Consider the following 23,505-nt stretch of genomic DNA (forward strand, 5'->3'; position numbering starts at 1 on the left):
CAACAGAGGACACCCTAGTTTCCATTTGCGACCAGTGGTCCATGAGAGCCTGAAGTTTGACGTTAGTTTCTTCCATAAAAGGACGGAGTGACCTAATTTCTTCCAGTAATAACTCCATAGAAACAGGCGTAGACTGTTTGAGTGGCGAAGGGGGATCTTTTTTCAGTATCTTGGGATTGGGATTGGTTTTCCCCAGTGCAGGTATTGCGGTATCCGGACCAGACGAAGTGAGGGAATCCTCTAGTTTAGAAAGAGCATAGAAGACTTTAGAATTCTTAACAAAAGCAGTTTTTGTTGTATGGGGTAGGTGCGTCATGGATTTAAGCCGACCCATAGAGCACACACTGCAACGTGGCAGTCACGCAGGATGCACGGAATGCGTGGAGAAGTAAATGATGTCACATAGGAAGTCCAGCAGTAGCAAGGAGAGTATCTTAAAAGGAAAGGAAGTCAAATATAGCAAAATGAGAACACATGTATTGGAGGAGACGTCAAGCGTGTACTACCGGCAGGACATCCATCAAGCTGAGGAATTCACATGTGGCACAGTCTAAAATAAGGCTGAATACATCTTCAAAAAGCAACAAGGACAGCGTAGAAAGATGTTGAGGGGCAAAATTAGTATTCATTATGTCATCAACATGTCTAAGGCATTACGAGCCAATAAGAAATATTGAAGAGAACAACTGCCATCACCCAAAAATTGCCAATACCATAAAAACAGTGAGGAAACACAGGAGGTGCCCCAGGGCAATAACAGCAATAACACTAGGGCAACATGTATTCTGTTGCAATCACCTGGCTGAGGAGAAAGGCTTGAAATTTTGAGGTGTTAGTGAGGAAAGCTCTTGTGCTACGGTAGAAAAGCTGTGAAGAAGGCAGACTGCAGCGTCATGGAGACTCCGTGCGTCGGTGACAGGGGAGAAGAAAGAGAGAAGTGTGCAACGGGTAGAAAATGGCAGCCGCGAGAGTAGCAGACTCGTCAAAAACTCACTGCCACAAGAAGCATCGTTTGTTGAACTCACAGGAGGTTTCCAAGTGTCTGTGAAACATCCGCCGTTGTTGCATCCCACATATGGCTCCGTGCGCAAGTGAGGAAAGTGAAGTGCACCAGCTCGTATTCAGCATAAAATGGTGGCCGCACTGACAGCGGGGCCGCCGGAGCACACCACAGCGAAGTGCTTCGTCCTTCAGGTGCAGGGAGAGGTCTCAAGAATCACAAAGCCATCCGGAAATGTTCCGATGTCAAAGCATCACCTCGGAACAGGAATAGAGCGTCTTGAAGCAAGAGTCTTCTGGAACCTCAGCGGAGCCTCACACGGACGCTGCCATCACCTCGGGCGCCAAGCCACGCCCCCACCTTTTCAACCTCTGATACTGCAACAAACAAACATGCTTTGTTTATTTCTCTTAAGCACAATGCTGAACTTTTTAAAAAGTTAAGTCTTCTAACGTAATTTCAGCCAACATTCGGTAATGATGAAAGCTGCTTGTGCACATTTTCTTGGACAGACACACCTTCCTTATTTTTCACAGATCTAAACCTTGCAATATTTCAATTTTCCACTTCACATATTTACCTGGAAAATGATGTAGAAATGTTTTAATATATTTATTGATTCCTGGCAAACACTAAAAATACTGCTACATTCCCATTTATACACAGGGGCATGTCAGTGCCTTCCTTGTCCCTATTCAGCCTTCTCTTCCTCTACACTTCAAGGAATCAGCTCTTATTTGGCAATGGGAGTACCATCATTTTACCTCATAGCATTGACCAGTTGTTTCAACTGCATGCACAAATATATTGTCTTGCAAGCAGCTTTCTTCATTGAAGAAAGACTCAGTATTAAACGTATGCTTCCATTCTATTCTGAAAACTTTACAAACTTTACAAAAATTACTTCTATTAATACGTCTTTTTTTCTGGCTGGCTTTTTCTCTTCATAGACAACACTATTTTGTCCAGTGTTCTCATTCTCTTCAGTATCAAAATACATAGTTTCCACTTCTTTAGTGTTTCCCTTCTCCTCTTACACTGCTTCATGTTTTGTACCAAATTCTGTTTTTCCCATCTACGAACCATTCTCACTCTTATTTCCTTAAATTGATCCTGTCTCCTTGTTGAACTAGTTATTTTCTTATAAGATTCCTCACTTTGAATATAACTTTCTCCATCACTTATTATTAGCATGTTTTTGTACATTTTCCATTTTTCCACATACTAGTTTTAGAAACTTTTTTGTTTTCTTATCAGCAGCTCTTTTCTCTTTAACCACATTTACAACATTATGTCCCTTTTCACCATCAGTTGTGACAGATAGTACTGTTTCCCTTGTTGTTTTCTTGTTTCTGGCTTTGTTTTCAGCATTGATAATCTTCCTTTCTAAATGCAAGTAGATGTATGAAAAGCAAATAAACAATACATTTACTTTTACATTACACACTATTAAATTACATACTACTAGCAATTAACTACATACATAAGTAGTTATATCAGTATGTAATAGACAGTGTAAGTCTACCACTTTGGATGTATAATTACATTTATTAGTTAGTGTATGGATGAGTGATTTGCCGGCTGTGATAGAGTATGTAAATGTGTGTGCAACTGTCTGGTTTACTGCGGTTTACAGAAGTGCTGTGTTGTGTGTGTGTGTGAGACTGAATATGTAACTGCCTCTATCACTGTCTGAGTGGCAGTGTGAATGGCTGCATGCTGTTCTACACAGGAATGTGAGTCACGGTATGGGTGGGAGACTTAATGTGTAACTGAACCTATGGGTCTGTAATTGCACGTGTGACTCACTAAAACTTCTCTTACCTTTTAAACACATAGCACCCTGCCATATGGCCTACCTACGTCCTAACTTAGGGGTGACTTATATGTAGAAAAAGGGGAGTTTAAGTCTTGTCAAGGGGTTTTAAAGGCCAATTCTACCTGATGGTAAAACTGCACACACAGGCCCTGCAGTAGTAGGCCCAAGACATGTTTAAAGGGCTACATGTATGATGGATGGGTCCCTTTATAGTGTCAGATCCTCAGTACACATCTGAATGAGTGTGTCATTCCCTGTGTGGGTGTGTTAGTGAGTATTGGGGTATGTAACTGTGTGTGCAACTGGCTCTGTTACTGCTGGATACATAAGTGCTGTTTGGGTATGTGAGTGAATGTTTAAGTGCCTCTGTCAGTGTCTGACTGGGTATGTTAATGGTTCTATCCCTTTGTACATATGTATGTGAGTTGTAGTATGGGCGGGGGACTGGATATATAACTCGGTGTGTTGTCTGTAAGGGTGCGTGTAACATAACTCACTGAAACTTTGCAGTACGTATCTTACCTTTTAAGCAAATAGCACCCTCCCCTATGCCCTACCTACAATGTACATTAGGGGTGACATATGTAGTACAAGGGGAGTTTAAGGCTTGGCAAGGGGTTTTAAATGCCAAGGTGGCCTGGCAGTAAAACTGCACACACAGGCTTTACAATAGCAGGTCTGGGACATGTTTAAAGGGCTCCTTGTCTAAATGGATAACTAGGAGTCTCAAGTTGATTACATATGAGAGTGATGGTATCAGATCCTGTGTGGGTGTGTCATTGGATGTGTAAGAAACTATGTCGCAATATGACTTGCACTCTTGGTAAATCTATGGGTCTGTAAATGTGTATGTAAGTGGTTGTATGGATTGCTTACTGGCTGTGTTAGTGAGTACTGGGGTATGTAACTGTGTGTGGAACTGGCTCTGTTACTGCTGAATACATAAGTGCAATGTGGGTGTGTGAGTGAATGTGGAGCTGCCTCTGCCGTTGTCTTACTGGGAGTTTTGTGGTTCTATGCTTTTGTTCCAAGGTATATGAGTTGCAGTATGGGTGGGAGACTGAAACTTCAAAGTACCTGTCTTGCCTTTGAAGCACATAGCACCCTGCCCTATGGTCTACCTATGGCCTACCTTAGGGCTTACTTATATGCAGCAGAAGGGGAGGTTAAGGTTTGGAAGGAGTTTTACATGCCAAGCTGACCTGGCAGTAAAACTGTATACACAGACTCTGCAGTAGCAGGCCTGAGACATGTTTCAAGCGCTACTTGCCTGGATGGGTGACTTGGCAGTGTCAGTTCTTCAGTACATATTTGAAAGAGTGTAACAGTCCCTCTGTGGGCATGTCATTTGCTATATAATTAACTATGTGAGCATTTGTCTGGCTCTCTTAGTAACTCTATGGGTCTGTAAATGTGTATGTAAGTGATTGTATGGATTGAATATTCTTACTCTGTTAGTGAGTATTGGGCTATATAAATGTGTGTGCAATTGCCTAAGTTACTTCTGGATACATAAATGCTGAATGTGTGTGAGTGAGTGAATGTGTAAGTGCCTCGGATGCTGTCTGACTGGCTGTATGAGTAGCTCCATGCTTTTGTACATAGGTATGTTAGTCAAAGTACATGTCTTACCTTTCAGGCACCTAGCACCCTGCCCTTTGGCCTACCTACAGCCTACCTTAGGGGTGACTAATATGTAGCAGAAGGGGAGTTTAAGGCATAGCAAGGGGGTTTAGATGCCAAGTCTGCCTGGCAGTAATACTGCACACTCAGGTTGTGCAGTAGTAGGCCCGAAACATGTTTAAATGGCTACTTTGCTGGATGAGTGACTTGGTAGTGTTAGTTTTTCAGTACATTTCTGAATGAGTGTATTAATCCCTCTGTGGGTGTGTCATTGGATATGTAGGTAACTATGGGCCATATGTATCAAGCCTTTTTCACTTTTGCAAACAGGCCAATTCTCAGAATCGGCCAGTTTGCGAATTGGAAAAAGCCTTTTGGGATGTATCATCCCAAAAGGCCATCACAAAATAGAGAATTGCAAAATTTGCGATTCTCTATTTTGTGAATGCAATTAAGGAATTGCAAATTGCAATTCCTTAAATACAATTCTGGAAGCACCAGAAATTTGCTATTTGGCCTTAAGGAATTGCAAATTACCACCAACTTCAAGTTGGTGGTAATTTGCAATTTTATTAAAAAAAACACTTTTTAGATTTTTTTAAAGTGCCATATGTCGCACATACATGCCCTTAGGGCATGTATGTGCGCAAAATGTGCACACATGCATATTTCAGGGGTGCAACAGGGTGTCCTTTTGGCACTCTTGCAACCTTGAAATCTCATTCTCAATTTGCGATTCTCTAATTGGTAATCGCAAATTGAGAATGTCTTCCCATTCATTCCTATGGGCCTCCTAGCCCATAGGAATAAATGTAAAGGTATTCCTGAATTGCGAATTGCAATTTGCGATTTGCAAATAAGGAATAGAGTGGATTTGCAAAATGTTTAGCAAATCGTCCATACATTGCATTTTGCGATTCTCTACTTGCGATTCGCAAAAAAAACGTTATTTGAGAATCGCAAGACACTTTTTTGATACATATGGCCCAATGTCACCAAATGACTGGCTCTCTTAGTAACTCTATGGGTCTGTAAAAGTGGCTGCAAGTTGCTGTATCATTTGCTTACTGGTTGTATTAGTGAGTTTTGGGGTATGCAACTATGTGAGTGAATGTGTAAGAGTGTCTGTCGCTGTCTGACTGGGTGTGCGAATGACTTTATGGTATTGTAAATAGGTATATGATTGGCTGTGTTGGAGACGAATGCATATTTAACTGGGTGCATGGCTCTGTACAACTCTCTCTAACTGAGTGAGAAATGGGTACATGAAAAGCTTCAAATGTATCTGAAAGGAGATGACAGTGCCTGCATATCTGTGAGAATGAGTATGTAAGTAGATATGTAGGTGAATAAATGGTTATGTCAATGATTTTTTTATGTCCCTCTCCGTGTGTCAGTGTCTGTCTATATGGATGGTGCATACACAACTACCTTCTTGGCACTGTAACTAACTGTATGAGTGCCTACCTCATTGTGTGTGTGGGTGCAAATTATATGCTATCAAATTACATAATGTAATTGTTAGACCTGGTATCATTGGCGTGAGTCTCCCTCCCATTTTGACGGATTGTCTCCTCTGTTTTGATATGTTTTTGCTGGATTTATGCTTTGGGCACTGTGCCACTACTAATCAGTGCCACTGTGCAAGTGCTCCCTATGTTAAATTGATGTACTAATTGGTTACTCCATGATTGGTCATTTGATTTATCTGTCAGCCCCTAGTACAGTGCACCATGTGTGCCCAGGGCTTGTAAATCAAATGCTGCTGGTGGGCCTGCAGGACTGGTTGTGCCACCCACAGAAGCAGCTTGTAAAGTGTGTCCCAGGCCTGCCATTGCAAGGCCTGTGTGCAGTCTAGCACTGCATTGTCGACTTGGCCAAGTGCACCCACTTGCCAGTCCCTAAACCTTCCCTTTGCTTTATATTAGACACCCCTATGGTAGGCCCAAGGGCAGGGTGCATTGTAAGTATAAGGGAGGACATGCTCTGATGTGTGTAGCATGTTCTAATAGTGAATTACAGCCATTTTCGTTTCTCACTATTGAAGGCTACCTGTTCTCATAGGCCAGAATGGGCAGTTCGATTATAACATTCTTATAATCCTAACTGACTCAGGGAACACAGTAGAAATTCAAATTTATTATGCCTGAACTCAGAATAATAAAATACATATTTTAGTAAAGTTTATTTTAATATTCTGTGTTTGCAAATACCACTTTTGAAAAGCAGGTATTTGCTTGCCTAACCATTTGAGCCTGCCTCTGTTGGGTTGTGTATTCCTTGTCTGGGTTTGTGAGTGACAGGGCTGGGGATTCCAGGAGACAGGCTGGGGCAGCCCAGTGGTCATTAGAGAGATCTGCATCTATATGGGAGGCAGGAGTGGCACCTGGGACCTGAATAGGGCTGGGCCTTCCATCTACAATGCTGGCTCCACCCCCTGTGGCTTGTCTGATGTCTCTGCCCTGCACTGTGAAAGGAGAGGAGGAATCATGTCAACAGAGTGCTCCAGAGCTGTATCGTCCCTCCCATGTGCTGGCTCCACCTCCTGTGGGGTGGCTGATGTCTCTGCCCTGCACAGTGAAAGGAAGAAGAGAGTCATGTAAACAAAGTGCTCAGGAACTGGTTTGGACTAGGCAGAACCCTCTCTTCCTTCAGAGAACAAAGGATTTTGGGGTATAAATATTGGGACCCTGATCCCAAGAAATTAGATCACTTCTGGAACAAGAAACCTTTTTGCCAAGGAGAAGAACCAAGGAAGCTGCAGGAGTTTGGACTGCCCCTCTGCCAGTGTGCTGTTTGCTGGGTTGGCCTGCAGTGGTTGCTTCATTGCCAAGGGAAAGGAGAAGGAACTTTGTAAGGACTTTCATCTACAGAATATTCTCCAAGGGCTTGAACTGTGCTTGCCTCCTGCTGAAGTCTCACGGACAAAAGACTTCACCTCCAGCTCCCTCCTGAATTTCCTTGCTGGGAATTCTGACTCCAGTCACTTGTGTGCCGCTGGGAGCTGGAAGCGTGACACATCGAGAAGAATCGTGTCGCCACCGCAGCTGAAATCATCGCAACACCGGAGAAGCGAGCCTTTGTCGCATGACCCTGGAAGTGTGTGTTCATCGAACCTGCCTGCTGTTGCATCACCGGAGAAGCGGGACGCCATCGAGAGATTCGCGATCCCATCACCGGAGAAGCGTGGTCCAGGGCCTGTCGCGGTGTCGTCGCAAGGCTGCCAGGTAAGGCTCACGACAACAGGACGCAACCATTCCTCCCGGTTCACGGAACCGACACAGCTCCCCTTTTGCGAGCCTTTTGTTTACTTTGCGTATTGCATCCAGGTACTTTGTTGAGAACCTTGTCGCATTTACGAGCATCTTGAACTAAGAGACTTTAATCATCTTTTAAGTAATCTTAATAGGCCCACAAGCCGAGAACCTACGCATCACCTTCACTCCGGTAAGACTCACGACGAGTCCCCTACTCTGCGCAAGCAATGAGGCAGGACGCAATCGTTCCCCCGGAACACATCTCCCCTTTTGCGAGCCTTTTGTTTACTTTGTGTATCGCATCTAGGTACTTTGTTGAGAACTTTGTTGCATTTACCAACAACTTGAACTAAGACACTTTAAACATCTTTTAAGTAATCTTAAGTGTAGTATTGAGGATTTTTGTCGTTTGTGGTCTTGTGTTTAAGTCTATATAAAGAATGCTTATTTTTATAAAACCTGTGTTGTGTCCATCTGTAGTGTTATCACTGTATTACTGTGTATATTTACAAATGCTTAACACACTGCCTCTGAGATAAGCCTGTCTGCTCGTGCCAAGCTACCAAGGGGGTGAGCAGGGCTTTTAGGGAGTGTAATCCCCTTATCCTGACTTAGAAGTAAGGGTCCCTATTTGGAGAAAGGTGAATACTATTGCCAACTAGAGACCCCCAGATCTAACAGTAATAAATCACCCACATCTACTTGCAAACACATTCATTCATTGGAGCTTAACAATATAACTATATTTTCTCCCCAGATATTGTATTCCTCCTTTGCTGTTCCCTATGGTTTTCCTTAATATCATTATCTACCCTCCCTTTTTATTGAAGTGTATAACGTTCATAGTTCATTGCACCTTATATACACTCATAGCTTTTATTTCGTATGAAAATATTCCAGTTGGAGTGTATTCTTAAGATCTGGGCAAGTGTGAGGAACACAAATACAAGGCCAGTCTGGCAGTGGAGATCTGCACCACCCGTAAAGAAAGGAGGGTCTGCAGGTTTGGAAAACCTTCCAAGCCTAACAGCGGCACAGAGATGCAAGATTTCAAAATCGTCCAGTTTTTTGGAGGCCCACTGGAGGACTGTGAATATATTAAAGAACTGTCAGAATACGGACCCCACTGAAGGGGTAGAATTGAAAACTCCAACTCCCAACATGCAATGGACCACGTGAAACCGACCCGATGGTAAATATGGTAAATAGGGGAAGAATGTTGGAGTGTGCCATTGCCTGCCAGTTTCTTTTCCTATGATTAAGAAGCATGTTGCTTCGAAACGAGTCAGGATTAAATATTTGGAGCAGGAGTGCCAAATTTGCTGAATACATTTTTCAGATGAAAACATCCCTGTTGGAGGGCGTTATTAAGATCCAGGCATGTGTGAGGATCATAGCTTTTAATTTACATATTCTTTTTAAAAGTGCACCCCAATTGACATACCTGTGAAATGGCTTTGCTGTTCTCCAACTTTTCTCTCACTATCAGTGAGAATCTTTTGTCGGTGAAAATGTAAAGCCAGAAGTACAGGAATGGTATACCATTCTCAGTACAAAGGAAAAAATAATGGCAACCCTTCCCACTCTGTTTTCAGTGATACTGATGTTGTAATCAAATCACAATCTTCTTTTCCTATTTTACTTTTGAATCAGCAGTGTTTTTTAACCCTTTGTAAGACTTCTGTTAAGATGCCTAATTAGGTAATGGCTTTGAGCGGATTCACAAATCCGCTGCAGCACCCAGCGCGACCCTCCATGTAACATCACGGCGGGTTTGGTGAATCCACACGGGTGCCCGTAAACCCACTTAACAATCTGTTGTTAAAGAATGGCATTTATAGTTTTCTTTGTAAAAAGTACTAAATTAAAATCCATACACTCCCTAATGAGCAATATTTTGAAACCACTTTTCTTGTCAGATTTACAATCTACAGTTTTTAGATCCTTTCTCCAGCACGTTTGGCTCCATTTTCATGGAACCATATTTAGAACACTGATCAGTAGCACAAGGTTACATTTTCATAACCTTTTTTGTGAGCACCATACAATTCAAATTGAAGCAGGTGTGGTTGACTGTTGAAAATTATAAGCGTATCCCAAACAGCATACCTTTTTTTTCCAGAGCAAATTACAGACAGAATTACTTTTTCATCAAACTAACTACCTACTTTTAGCTACCTACATATTAATAGCATCCAATAAAATATGTTCTTTTTTAATTTAGGTGCTGTCCTCGATTTTAACTGCTTTCATTTTCAAACTGTCACTTTCAGCTGTAGCCTTCTCCTGTGTTCTAATCCAGCTTACCTCCAAAATGGTTAGAGTGTGGAATGTTGGCCATAGTTTTGTGTTTTGGGCCAGAGAGAGTGCTAGGAAGAGTTGAATTGACTGAGACATGAGTTTTACCTATTGTAGACGTTACTTGGTTTGGCCAGATAGTATTACAGTAGCATCAATTGCTGCCTTTTGGATAAAAGCATTTTGGATTGCCAACATCCAGACCTCTTTATTGTGCACTGCGGTGGCAAGTACATAGACGCACATACTGGGTTGGACTGGAAAATAAATCCTAATGAAGCATACCTTTGGTAAACTAATGTTATTTTTTCCACACACTGTCCTGGTGTTCTCCAAAAATTGCCAAAGGCAGAAGTGGAATTGGTCAAACCAATTCTGTATACAGATAGACAAATACAGGAAACATGTCAATAAAATAGTTTCTGCATTCCTCAGTTACCACAAAACTGATTCCATATACCACAACAATTTATGCTTTGATTAGGATGGTGTATATATAGAAATGATAGAGTTAATTTCGCAGACAAAGGCAGCAGGGTAGCTTGAAGGACTGCAGCTATCATGTACACACCATAAACACAAAGGCTCTTTTTAGAGCCACCCTTTTTCCCAAACCCTGGTCATCTTCTTTTTAAATTTTTCTTTTTACATTTTTACTTGACTCCACAGATCAGCCGAGGCTCCACAAACCAAATGCATACATTTAATACAAAGCAGCATATTTAGGATTTGCTTGTCCAGATCTGTGAGTGGATGTATGACTGTTCGTGTGGATCTGTGAGTGGGTGTGTCAGTGCCTGTGTGAGCCTGTGAGTGGTTGTATGAGTGTCTCTGTGGATTTGTGACTGGGTGTATCAGTCTGGGAGTGGGTCTGTTTGTACCAGTATTGGTCTGTGAGTGTATTTGTAAGTGACTGCATGGATATGTGAGTGGATGTATGAGTGCCTATGTGGCTTTCTCAATGGGTCCGTGACTGCCTGTGTTATTCTGTAAGATTGCCTGTGTGGGTCTATGTGTGAGTGTGTGGGTTAGTCTCCGAGTGGGTATGTGGATATCTTAGTGGGTCAGTGAGTGGGTGTGCGAGTGTCTGTGTGGGTCTTGAGTGGGTGCATGATTGGGTGTGTGAGTTTCTGAGTGGGTCTGTGAGTTGGTATATGTGTCTGTATGGGTCTGTGAATGAGCATGTGAGTGGTTTTGTGGGTGTATGAGATTCTGTGTGGCATTTTGAGTGTGTCTGTTAGTGCCTGCATAGCTTTATGAGTGGGTCTGTGAATGCCAGGGTGTTCCTGTAAGTGGGTGTGTAAGTGGATGCATGAGTCTGTAAGTATGTGAATACCTGTATGGGTATGGGGCTCGGATAGAGCGTATACCCGACATGACGGTATAACCGCTCCTTCTACCAGATCAATGTCAGGGCTTGACTGGTGTGCCTACCTGGATGTAATACAGGCCAGACTACATCTCACAGAAGGCCATCCTTCTGGGAGGAACGGAAACATATTTAGTCACGTGACACGCGGTGAGCATTGTACGTGATTCTTGTCTGCTGGGGTCTCCTGTGGATGCGGACGCCCTGTTCTCGCGGATTTGTTCGTGTTTCAGGACGGTGTTCTCGGACGAGACGCCAGGTCTTTTGGAGGTACTGCGGTCCTTTTTCGGACTGTTTACGCGCGTTCCGCTCGGCTGAGCGTGAACGCGGTGTCTGCCTTTTTCCTTTCTCCCGTTTCTCGGCGGCGCTGGGAGAAGCTTGGGATTGCCCCCTCCCGTGACCCGTCGAGGGAACGCTGTGTGCCATTCAGGGATATCGCTCGGCTGAGCGGGTATTCCCTTCTTTGTTTTGCCTCGGGTTCACAGCTTACAGATCTGGGAGCCGTTTCTGATAGCCTTTGGCTCCTGTGAAAACTTTTAAGGAAGCTTGTCCAGGTGTTCTCTCTAAGGCACGGGGAGTTGCTTTTCCTGGAGTCTTGGTAAGATCAGCATCATTCCGGTGTGGATGGTCTGATTTGAGACTTGTTTACTTTTACTTTTCTCAGTCATTCATCCAGGGTATTCAAACTGTAGGCTGGGTCAGCTGAAATTATCCTGGATTATAATTTCCCCTTCTTTCTGGAACCAGATAAACTTAGCACATTAAATCAGCCCATGCCTTATCCTATGGGAAGGTTCTGATGTTCAAGCACCTGAACTATCTGATAATTGATTTCCCTTTTTCTGGTGCTGGAGTTGGCTTTTTGTTTATATAAATCAGACAATGTTGCCAAACAGTATTAACGGTGTACTTTGACTTATAAGTGAGTCCTTTTCTGCGGTGAGAGAAGCATCTTGTCGTAGTGAAATGAGAGGAAGGGTTCATCTCCTGATTCATCTACAGGGTATGGATAGACTGATAGCGAGAACTATATGAGAGTAGTTAGGTATTTACATCTTGTTAATGTGTTGTTTCTTTTGTTGCAGGAATCCCTTTTCCACCTCTGTTCCCATCCTAACCCTATCCCTTGCTTGATTACTTCTATACCCTGTATATATCTACATATAAGCCAGAGTACGGGGAAATCAGGAGGTGGACCTCTTTGAGCATCATCCTGACCCTGAGGAGCTCGATCATCGTGACAATCAATGCGATAGTCGTATTCACGGTGTGGTGGTAGAATCTCAGCCTTGATTTCACTGAACACCTCCCCATACTCTACATAGTCTAAAGGCAAGTCAACCTCTTTCTCAGATGCTGTGGCTTCCTGAAAGATGTGTGCTAAGGCTAAGGTGCGTGAGCCAGTGTTTTTCATGCAATTAGTTTGACATTCTGTGGAGAGGAAACTGATGGTTTTGAGCCTCCAATCCATCATGGGATTGTGTTGCCATAGCCATGGCAAGCCCAAGATGACCTCGTATTGAGGTGCCTCAATTATGCCCAGAACAATGTACTCCTCACGTTCCTGTGGATTACCTTTGAGGACCAACTCCACTATCTCGGTGTGTTCGGTTATCGGGACGGATTTTAATGGGGTGCCATCAACCGCCAACACCTTCTCGGGTTTGTGGTTAGGGACTCTACCCAGTCCCAAACGACGCACCAACCCATAGTCTATGAAATTTCCGGTGGCTCCTGAGTCAATCATTCTCCACACTGGATATTGTTGTTGTCTTGTCCGGAGTATCATAGACAAGAGAATGTGTGCCTCTGTGTTTTTGGAGTCGGTGACCGCTAAAGATGGCAACCTCCATTCCTTCTCTTCAGGACCATTCCCAGAATCACTGTTATATTTTTTATCGGGTTTTTCTACAGATGTGATTGCTACCTGTTTACCAGCATAAAAGGTGTTTAGTTTGTTAGGTTTCTGGGTACACTCCTTCACATAGTGCCCCTTCTTTCCACAGTACATACAGAGTCCCAGAGCCCTACGATTTTCCCTCTCTGCTCTGGATAAAGGAAACCTGATAGCTCCTACATCCATGGGCTCCGGGGGGGCTTCTCTTGAGGAGGGAGGAGAACGTGTTTCATGCTCCAGTCCCCCTGAACTTCTTTCGCTCCTTCTACGGTCTCCTCCTCGCTCTGCGAGTCTATTATCTAACGTTAAAGTCAGATTAATCAAGTCTGTACACAAGGTGGGCTACGGATCTACTTGTGCTAGCACGTTTTTAATGTCATCTTTCAACCCCTGATAATAAATCGCCATTCTTTTTTCTTCTGGCCAGGCGGTCTCAACCACTAACCGGTTGAAAGTGGTCATGTAAGTAACTAGATCTTTCTTGCCCTGGCGTAATTCAAGGAGTTCTCTGTCGGCACTGAGTGTGGTAGCCCTATGATCGAACACCCTTTCGAATTCTCTCCGAAAAGACGCCCAATTGGATAGCAAAGGATCATCATTCCTGACCAGAGGGGCCGCCCAATTGGCAGCATCCCCTGTCAGGTAAGAAATGGCAAAGGCTACTCTTGACAAATTCGTCGGAAGTGAAGCAGGTCTGCAAGAGAAGTGCAGCGTAATTTGTGTCAGAAAAGTCTGTATTTTATGAGGGACTCCAGAATACCTTTCTGGGCTAGCCAACGGTATGGGTGGTGGAACCGTTACCTGAATTTGCTGAGCGCCAGCTGAAGCGTCAAAAGGATTCCTTGTTTGCCTATCCGATCGCTCCTTAAGAGCAGCTGTCTCAGTACGTGAAGTGGTTAATTCTTGTTGGACTAGGACCAGGACCTGTAATACATCATCTAAAGTAGCCATCTCTGAGGATATCCCTGACCAGGAGGAGAAGATTTTGTGGGTACGTGATTCTGTCACGATGATCGAGCTCCTCAGGGTCAGGATGATGCTCAAAAGGGTTCACCTCCTGATTTCCCCGTACTCTGGCTAATATGTAGATATATACAGAGTATAGAAGTAATCAAGCGAGGGATAGGGTTAGGATGAGAACAGCGGTGGAAAAGGGATTCCTGCAACAAAAGAAACAACACATTAACAAGATGTAAATACCTAACTACTCTCATATAGTTCTCGCTATGAGTGTATCCAAACCCTGTAGATGAATCAGGAGATGAACCCTTCCTCTTAGTTCACTACGACAAGATGCTTCTCTGACCGCAGAAAAGGACTCACCTATAATACTGTTTGGCAACATTGTCTGATTTATATAAACCTGCCCTCAATCCACATACGTACCATCTGTCATCCACCCTAGGATTTAAACAAAAAGCCAACTCCAGCACCAGGAAAAGGGAAATCAATTATCAGATAGTTCAGGTGCTTGGACGTCAGAACCTTCCCATAGGATAAGGCATGGGCTGATTTAATGTTCTGAGTTTATCTGGTTCAAGAAAGACAGGGAAATTATAATCCAGGAATATTTCAGCTGACCCAGCCTACAGTTTGAATACCCTGGATGAATGACTGAGAAAATTCAAAGTAAACAAGTCTCGAATCAGACCATCCACACCAGAATGATGCTGATCTTACCAGGACTCCAGGAACAGCAACTCTGCTTGCCTTAGAGAGAACACATGGACAAGCTTCCTTAAAAGTTTTCACAGGAGCCAAAGTTTATCAGAAACGGCTCCCAGATCCATCAGCCGTGAACCTGAGGCAAAACAAAGAAGGGAATACCCGTTCAGCTGAGGGATAGCCCTGAATGGCACACAGCGTTCCCTCGACGGAAGGGGCAATCCCAAGTGTCTTCCCGCGCCGCCCAGAAACGAGAGAAAGGAAAAAGGCAGACCTCGTTCATGCTCAACCAAGCGGAACGCGCGTAGGCAGTCCTGTAAAGGACCGCAGTACCTCCAAAAGACCTGGCGTCTCATCCGAGAACGCCGTCCTGAAACACGAACAAATCCGCGGGAACAGGGCGTCCGCATCCACAGGAGACCCCAGCAGACAAGAATCACGTACAACGCTCACCGCGTGTCACGTGACTAAATACGTTTCCGTTCCTCCCAGAAAGATGGCCTTCTGGGAGATGTAGTTGGGCCTGTATTACATCCAGGTAGGCACGCCAGTCAAGCCCTGACATATTGTACTGTATAATGTCATCTATTGTATCCCCTCCATGTGATGTACAATTCATATAAGATGGTGTGGGACCACGAGTTGGGTTGGTATTAGTACATAGTGACAAAATCTGATGTGTCCTCTAACATTTCAGTGTTTGAAAATGCAGTGGATTGTTCTAAATCAGACAACATAATATTTACAGTTTCAAAATCCCAATCATCAGAATTTGTACAGGAGGTAAGGACATCATTTAGAGACATTTGAAATAAATGTGGAATTTTCAAAAGTTCATTGGGGCCAAATACATCATAATCAACATTGTCCCAAATTATACCATCAGGAATTTGAACAGCAGTAATGTTTAGAAAGGACATGTCTCTTTGTTCACGATGAGATAACGTATGAGGTTTTCAAGACCAAGTTCACTTTGGAAACTGCAGAGCGTTCTGGGAGATAATTTCCATTCATGAGTAAGCAAAAAAAAGTACGTAGGCCAATCCAGAACAGAAAGAACAATATTCCAGATATTATCCTGGGTTGGTGACATAGTGATACTAGATAAGTCTTTTTTAGAAAAGTGTAGAACTCACAAATGTGTTGCTTACGGGAAAGAGGAGCTGGTGTTGTCTCAGGTGCACTGGGATCAAGAGAGAAGGTATCAAAATCAATGAAGTAGCCAGATGCAGTTTGATCTATTTTTGGTATCTCAGCAGGTTCTGGCAGACATCTTTTGAAGAGGCATATTGATGTAGACATCGGTTGAAGGCCGAATTGATATTTGGCTTCCATTTTGTTGTGATGTTCTGTTTCCAGAGGAACGAGTTCCATTTCGTTGTTGGAAATTCCTTTAAGGTATTTGTGCCTCTCCAAATGTTATGAGTCTTTCTGTCTCAACTTCCTGTATGGTAGTGAGAGGAGAGCATTAGTTACTCAGGAGCCCACAAGGCCTGCCTTTTAGTATCAGCCACATAGTGTAGTTTGATCAGATCAATGGAGACAAATCTCTTTTCTTTTTTGCCGGCAAGAAGTGGAAGAAAGTACCGTTCTTGTTCCTTCAACAGCCAAGATAGGGACTGGCTTTCCGTATGATGGTACAAGCATCAAGGAGCCAAAGGGGGATTTGGACAAGGGTCCAGGCTGCCCCCCACTCACTAGACTCCTCAAACCACTGTGCCTGCCCTTACAAATAGGTGAACACTACCACCTCTTCGTTATTTATGTTGTTCTCAGTAGTGGGTATGTCTATCTCCTACTACCTGCTTCATTGTCTCACATCACTCTCTGTGTGGATATTCATGTATAAAATCAAATGTGTGTGTGAAAGCTGGTTCCCTGCGCTGCTCTAATGACCTTCTCTACCCTTCTCTAGTGGAAAAAAGGGGAGGGGGGTTGGCAACGCCTCACGGAAGTAGCCACCAGGGGGATGTGTCAAACTGGTACTCGCTTGACTCCCCACTATATCATCATCAGCAGATGCCAACCATGAAAATAAAGGGGATGAAACTGTGCACAAATGAAAAAACTCTGTGTAGTTACGTGACTGACCCTCTGAGCAATAGGACCTTTCCTCCGAAATATGAGTTATAGGACCTCCTCAATTAAAAAGAACTGGGCTCCACTAGCACTTCCAACTTTATTCTTTGCCGTGTGCCTGTTCTAATAAAAACCAACATGTTTCATCGCCGCGTTTATACATTACCGGCGATTTCATCAGGGTTATTCTGGGTCAGCGTGATTCTTGCACTTATCTTTTAATTTTCTCCCTTTATTGTACCTAAATGCACATATGGAAACAAAAAGGTGTAACACACACACATATATATTAATTCAGCCTTGGTGTCTCAAGTGGGTAAGTTCTGCCACCATTGCGGATATCTTGCTTATATACATTACCAGGTCGCCTTATGTTATGGTGCGTACCAGGCTCCCGTAGAAGAAAAATGATTTTAAGAGAACCCCTTTTATCCGTATGTGGGTTCTTGTGTCCGCCCTTTGGTCGATATCTAAAAAATCAAGTAAAATATATACATTTTTGTTGTTTTGTGTTCATTGCATTGTTTTTCATAGGTTCCCTTGCTGTTAATTATTTCGTGAATGTTCCTCTCGATATTTGTCAATTGCACCTTTTGATGTTTATCTCTATGATGATCACATCTCTAGTTATCGTGAAGCCCCTGCCCCTCGAGGTGCCTGTTGTTCTGTGTCACAAGCGCGTGTTACTTTTAGCACCCGCTGTTACTTGTTATCTGACAAGACCATCGAAAAACATCGATGCGTGCCCGCCGGCACACTCGGCGTTCTACAGTATTGTTGCCCATTCAGACTTCCTCACGTATATCTCTCTGTCTCACCCATGTCGCCTGCGTGCTCCTTTCCGTTTGTGCAGTCAGTTGTGGCCTCCGCTCACCCTGCTCGTTCACGTTAGTCGTAGGTATTTCTGTTTTTAGACGAAACCGGCGGAACTTCCTGGTCACGTGTCTAATGTGTTTCCTGGAAGTGACGTGATTTTCTATACTGTGATGTCGGCCATCTTTGAATGGGTCCCTGGCTACAGTATTTACCTGGAGTTCATGACGATATCAGGTTTATAATATTATTAAACCGTGATACTGTGGGGGACATATGGATTTCTTGTGAGTTAATGGGTCAGTCGTTCACTTTTGCGTCATAGTTTGTAATTAGTCGTAGAATAAAATCATTCAATAGCCCGCCCTGGTGTTCTATGTAGTGGGTGCATCTGGCTCTTACTATTGTTAATATTGACCTCATAATTTGTGATGGTTTAGATTTTGTCTGCCTCCATTGGTGATAAACACACAATATGTGCGTATCTCCTTCACAGTTTTTCATTTGTTTTCCATTATCTCCTGGTACATTTATGCAATGTATACTGCCATAGCTATTTTAATCAGGTTTAGGGGAACTTATGCCATTCAATAGTATCATTCAACCCTTGTTGGTCCGTAGATTCTTCAAAAATCCAGCAGGCTTCTTTTTTGTGGAGTATACTGTCCATGTTGTGCTGGTCCCCCCGTACTGTTTCAATTACTATCCAACGCAGATCCCTGGGTTGGTGTTTCTGATTCACGAAGTGCTGTACCAGCTTGGTCGTCAGTTTTGCAGCTTTCAGGGTGCTAAGATGCTCCTGAATCCTGATCTTTATTTTTCTAGAGGTGAGTCCAATGTAATGTAAATTACATGGACAAGTAAGTCTGTAAATCACATTGGTTGTGTTGCAGTTGCTAAAAGTGTTCAAATGCCATGCCCTGCCACTGGCTCTGGTAAATGATTTCACTTTACTTGTAATTCCGCAGACTGTGCAGCTCCCACACGGGTAGTGCCCCGGTGGAATATTAGTTTCTTTTACCACTGGGACTGGGCGTGAGTGGACCAGACGGTCTCTCAAGCTGGAAGCTCTTTTGAAAGCAAACCTAGGTTGTGGCATCTGCTTGAGGTTGGTATCTAGTATGTGCCAATGTTTCTTAATTATTTGGCGAATCTTAGTTGATTGCGGACCAAAAGTAGTGACAACCGGTATACATTCTTTCTTTTCTCTGGTTTGTTTCATAAGTAAAGCTTCCCTTGGGGTGTTCAATGCCTGTTTACGTGCTTGTTTCACTATTTTGGCGGGATAAGCACGGGAAGTTAGTTTTGCTGCCAGATCTTCTGTCTGTTCAAGGTAGCTGGCTGTCGTTGTGCAGTTCCTCCGGTACCTCATAAACTGTCCTACCGGGAGGTTATCCCGGAGGGCCCTTGGATGAAAGGATCTGTAATGCAACAATGAATTCTTATCCGTGGGCTTTTGATGGACCGTCGTGATCAATGTATTCTCTGTTGCGTGTATGTCCAGATCTAAATATGTAGCCTTCCGTCGGTCTATGTTCCATGTGAATCGCAAGCACCGGTCCAGATTATTAAGCCAGATTAAAAACTGGTCCAGTGTATCCGCAGTACCTCTCCATATACATAAAATGTCATCGATGTATCTCTTCCAGAGGACAATGTTCCTCTGGATGAGATTCGATTCATGATGGATGTAGTTTGTCTCGAATTGCCCGACGTAAATACACGCCAGGCTCGGGGCAAAAGTGGCTCCCATCAATGTCCCCGATGTTTGGAGGTACAGTTGGTCCTTGTAAGCGAAGAAGTTGCGGGTTAGTGCAAGCTCTATGCACTGAAGCACGAAGGTTGGTGCCGTGTCATAAAACCATTCACATTGCCCCAGGGCACGAGCTGCTGCCACCAGCGTCGCCTCCTGGGGTATGCTGGTGTAAAGTGACTCTATGTCAATCGTCACCAAGAACTGTTCCTCCGTGTTGTAAGTTATTGTTTCCAGATGCCGCAGGATGTCCGTAGTATCTTGTACATAGGAAGGTTGTGTTACCACGCACTCTCGTAAGAAAAAGTCTGCAAACTGCGATAGTGGCTCGAGTATCGAATTTATACCCGAGACTATCGGGCGCCCAGGAGGTGGTCGCTGAGCTTTATGGATTTTTGGCACTATATAGAAGGCCGGAACCCTGGGGGATGGATTAATCAGGAATTCCGCTTCTTTTGCCGTTATCCATTTCTTCTCTTTTGCCGTTGTGACCAGTTTTTGAATAATTGTTTTCAGCTCTTCTGTTGGATCTCTTTGGAGGGGTTGGTAATGTTCCCTTACCCCTAGCAATCTGTTGATTTCAATCTCATAATCTGTAATATTCATCACCACCACCGCTCCGCCCTTATCCACGGGTTTGATGATGATGTTCCATGTGATGTACAATTCATATAAGATGGTGTGGGACCACGAGTTGGGTTGGTATTAGTACATAGTGTCAAAATCTGATGTGTCCTCTAACATTTCAGTGTTTGAAAATGCAGTGGATTGTTCTAAATCAGACAACATAATATTTACAGTTTCAAAATCCCAATCATCCGAATTTGTACAGGAGGTAAGGACATCATTTAGAGACATTTGAAATAAATGTGGAATTTTCAAAAGTTCATTGGGGCCAAATACATCATAATCAACATTGTCCCAAATTATACCATCAGGAATTTGAACAGCAGTAATGTTTAGAAAGGACATGTCTCTTTGTTCACGATGAGATAACGTATGAGGTTTTCAAGACCAAGTTCACTTTGGAAACTGCAGAGCGTTCTGGGAGATAATTTCCATTCATGAGTAAGCAAAAAAAAGTACGTAGGCCAATCCAGAACAGAAAGAACAATATTCCAGATATTATCCTGGGTTGGTGACATAGTGATACTAGATAAGTCTTTTTTAGAAAAGTGTAGAACTCACAAATGTGTTGCTTACGGGAAAGAGGAGCTGGTGTTGTCTCAGGTGCACTGGGATCAAGAGAGAAGGTATCAAAATCAATGAAGTAGCCAGATGCAGTTTGATCTATTTTTGGTATCTCAGCAGGTTCTGGCAGACATCTTTTGAAGAGGCATATTGATGTAGACATCGGTTGAAGGCCGAATTGATATTTGGCTTCCATTTTGTTGTGATGTTCTGTTTCCAGAGGAACGAGTTCCATTTCGTTGTTGGAAATTCCTTTAAGGTATTTGTGCCTCTCCAAATGTTATGAGTCTTTCTGTCTCAACTTCCTGTATGGTAGTGAGAGGAGAGCATTAGTTACTCAGGAGCCCACAAGGCCTGCCTTTTAGTATCAGCCACATAGTGTAGTTTGATCAGATCAATGGAGACAAATCTCTTTTCTTTTTTGCCGGCAAGAAGTGGAAGAAAGTACCGTTCTTGTTCCTTCAACAGCCAAGATAGGGACTGGCTTTCCGTATGATGGTACAAGCATCAAGGAGCCAAAGGGGGATTTGGACAAGGGTCCAGGCTGCCCCCCACTCACTAGACTCCTCAAACCACTGTGCCTGCCCTTACAAATAGGTGAACACTACCACCTCTTCGTTATTTATGTTGTTCTCAGTAGTGGGTATGTCTATCTCCTACTACCTGCTTCATTGTCTCACATCACTCTCTGTGTGGATATTCATGTATAAAATCAAATGTGTGTGTGAAAGCTGGTTCCCTGCGCTGCTCTAATGACCTTCTCTACCCTTCTCTAGTGGAAAAAAGGGGAGGGGGGTTGGCAATGCCTCACGGAAGTAGCCACCAGGGGGATGTGTCAAACTGGTACTCGCTTGACTCCCCACTATATCATCATCAGCAGATGCCAACCATGAAAATAAAGGGGATAAAACTGTGCACAAATGAAAAAACTCTGTGTAGTTACGTGACTGACCCTCTGAGCAATAGGACCTTTCCTCCGAAATATGAGTTATAGGACCTCCTCAATTAAAAAGAACTGGGCTCCACTAGCACTTCCAACTTTATTCTTTGCCGTGTGCCTGTTCTAATAAAAACCAACATGTTTCATCGCCGCGTTTATACATTACCGGCGATTTCATCAGGGTTATTCTGGGTCAGCGTGATTCTTGCACTTATCTTTTAATTTTCTCCCTTTATTGTACCTAAATGCACATATGGAAACAAAAAGGTGTAACACACACACATATATATTAATTCAGCCTTGGTGTCTCAAGTGGGTAAGTTCTGCCACCATTGCGGATATCTTGCTTATATACATTACCAGGTCGCCTTATGTTATGGTGCGTACCAGGCTCCCGTAGAAGAAAAATGATTTTAAGAGAACCCCTTTTATCCGTATGTGGGTTCTTGTGTCCGCCCTTTGGTCGATATCTAAAAAATCAAGTAAAATATATACATTTTTGTTGTTTTGTGTTCATTGCATTGTTTTTCATAGGTTCCCTTGCTGTTAATTATTTCGTGAATGTTCCTCTCGATATTTGTCAATTGCACCTTTTGATGTTTATCTCTATGATGTTCACATCTCTAGTTATCGTGAAGCCCCTGCCCCTCGAGGTGCCTGTTGTTCTGTGTCACAAGCGCGTGTTACTTTTAGCACCCGCTGTTACTTGTTATCTGACAAGACCATCGAAAAACATCGATGCGTGCCCGCCGGCACACTCGGCGTTCTACAGTATTGTTGCCCATTCAGACTTCCTCACGTATATCTCTCTGTCTCACCCATGTCGCCTGCGTGCTCCTTTCCGTTTGTGCAGTCAGTTGTGGCCTCCGCTCACCCTGCTCGTTCACGTTAGTCGTAGGTATTTCTGTTTTTAGACGAAACCGGCGGAACTTCCTGGTCACGTGTCTAATGTGTTTCCTGGAAGTGACGTGATTTTCTATACTGTGATGTCGGCCATCTTTGAATGGGTCCCTGGCTACAGTATTTACCTGGAGTTCATGACGATATCAGGTTTATAATATTATTAAACCGTGATACTGTGGGGGACATATGGATTTCTTGTGAGTTAATGGGTCAGTCGTTCACTTTTGCGTCATAGTTTGTAATTAGTCGTAGAATAAAACATTCAATAGCCCGCCCTGGTGTTCTATGTAGTGGGTGCATCTGGCTCTTACTATTGTTAATATTGACCTCATAATTTGTGATGGTTTAGATTTTGTCTGCCTCCATTGGTGATAAACACACAATATGTGCGTATCTCCTTCACAGTTTTTCATTTGTTTTCCATTATCTCCTGGTACATTTATGCAATGTATACTGCCATAGCTATTTTAATCAGGTTGAGGGGAACTTATGCCATTCAATAGTATCATTCAACCCTTGTTGGTCCGTAGATTCTTCAAAAATCCAGCAGGCTTCTTTTTTGTGGAGTATACTGTCCATGTTGTGCTGGTCCCCCCGTACTGTTTCAATTACTATCCAACGCAGATCCCTGGGTTGGTGTTTCTGATTCACGAAGTGCTGTACCAGCTTGGTCGTCAGTTTTGCAGCTTTCAGGGTGCTAAGATGCTCCTGAATCCTGATCTTTATTTTTCTAGAGGTGAGTCCAATGTAATGTAAATTACATGGACAAGTAAGTCTGTAAATCACATTGGTTGTGTTGCAGTTGCTAAAAGTGTTCAAATGCCATGCCCTGCCACTGGCTCTGGTAAATGATTTCACTTTACTTGTAATTCCGCAGACTGTGCAGCTCCCACACGGG

General features: G+C 43.3%; 1 long non-coding RNA gene across 1 annotated transcript in view; it reads right to left on the bottom strand.

Moving 5' to 3' along the window:
• Window positions 1-14,271: 14,271 nt before the first annotated feature.
• LOC144785534 (uncharacterized) overlaps window positions 14,272-23,505 on the bottom strand; it is a 52,388-nt gene continuing 43,154 nt past the window's right edge. The window contains exon 4 of the long non-coding RNA XR_013601948.1: window positions 14,272-14,423. This is a non-coding gene — a long non-coding RNA (uncharacterized LOC144785534). The remainder of the gene's footprint in view (window positions 14,424-23,505) is intronic.

This window comes from Lissotriton helveticus, chromosome 10, assembly GCF_964261635.1.
Source record: "Lissotriton helveticus chromosome 10, aLisHel1.1, whole genome shotgun sequence".
Lineage (NCBI taxonomy): Eukaryota > Metazoa > Chordata > Amphibia > Caudata > Salamandridae > Lissotriton > Lissotriton helveticus.